The following is a 1,444-nucleotide window of genomic DNA, read 5'->3' on the forward strand; positions in this document are numbered from 1 at the left end:
TGCTGCCACCGCTGAGAGTCCAGGTGTGTATCACTATGTCCTGCTACGAGGAACACTTTATATTTTTGTTTGCTTAGAATAAATAATTCATAGAAAAACTTTTAATTATTTTAATACCCAAAGAGCCCACAAGCCAATATGCTAACACAGTGTAATAAAAATGAATAAAACATGAATGACTTATTTATATTACATTATTTATAACCTATGATTACAATTCTCATGTGTAATTACAGTAATGCACATTAAAACAATGATTTATTATAATGTTTTGCTTATAAAAAAGACAAAGAAATGTTTGATAACTTCTTTTATTGACTCCTCCTTAACACCACCTTTTTTTTTTTCTTGCATGTAATCACCAGAGATGAAGATGCCTGGGCTTTTACTCTGTAATGTTTCTAAGACTGTGTCCATTACATGAAAACAAAAAAGGGAAGTCTTGGCAGAACAGGAGAAGTGGTGTACACTTGAAGATCAGATCGACTTAAATATTGTCCATGGCATATAGCCTAGTCCATGCTCTCGCTGTCTCTATGGCTTGGGCTTCTTTGGTCTTCCACTGCTCGGCTACATCATGTGCTAATGGATCGTCTGGATTAGGAGCACTTAACAAAGCCTGGATTGATAGCAGGACTATGTGGACCTGCAGTGCTGAGGAATGCTTATCTTTCAAAATATATAAACGTATTCTTCCCAACTTGTCTACATTAGAATGATAAATTTTGGTCATGAAACGTACTTTAGGTGCTGCCATTAGGTATTCTTGTGGAAGGAAGAGTTCAAGTTTAAAAGTCCCTCCCTCAAAGGGGGGAAGCCTGGGGGCCAGCTATGACCACATGAAAATAACGGGCGTTGCTCTCATCTGGTTCTGCTCTAATGCCAGGAACTGGTTCTGCCAGCAAACACTGGGTTTCCTTGATGATCCTGCGGGGCAGCCCGGCCATCTTGTCAGATCCTGAGTTTGGCCTCTGCTCTTGTCTCCTGACAAGTGCATCTTAATGTCAACATAGAACTTCACAGTTTCCAAATTGCAGAAAGTAAAGTTTGTTGTAAGGAGTTGAAATTGGGACTGGGCCTGTAGCTCAGTTGGTATGGTGTTTGCCTAGCATACACAAAGCCCTAGGTTCAATTCACAGCACCATGTAAACCAGTGTGATGACAAACACAAATGCAATCTGAGCACTAGGCAGGTAGACACAGAATCAAGTATTCCAGGTCATCCTCATGCCCCCTCCTACATAGTGAGCTTAGGGCCAGCCTGGGATCCTCATGCACCTTTCTACATCGTGAGCTTGAGGCCAGTCTGGGATGTTTTAATACCTACTACAACTAGAGATTGCTATTTTTTCATCTTTCAGATGTCTACTTTGACTAGTCTTTCCATATGAATTTTACAGTCAGTCCAGGTTTTCACAGACTGTGAATAAAAGAGAATCTTTTT

The 1,444-nt window shown here is 40.2% G+C and overlaps 1 pseudogene; it reads right to left on the reverse strand.

Annotated features, from left to right (window-relative positions):
- Positions 1 to 486: 486 nt before the first annotated feature.
- On the reverse strand, positions 487 to 969 carry LOC116078004 (annotated as a pseudogene).
- Between the last annotated feature and the right edge of the window lie 475 nt (positions 970 to 1,444).

This window comes from Mastomys coucha, unplaced genomic scaffold (assembly GCF_008632895.1).
Source record: "Mastomys coucha isolate ucsf_1 unplaced genomic scaffold, UCSF_Mcou_1 pScaffold5, whole genome shotgun sequence".
NCBI lineage: Eukaryota > Metazoa > Chordata > Mammalia > Rodentia > Muridae > Mastomys > Mastomys coucha.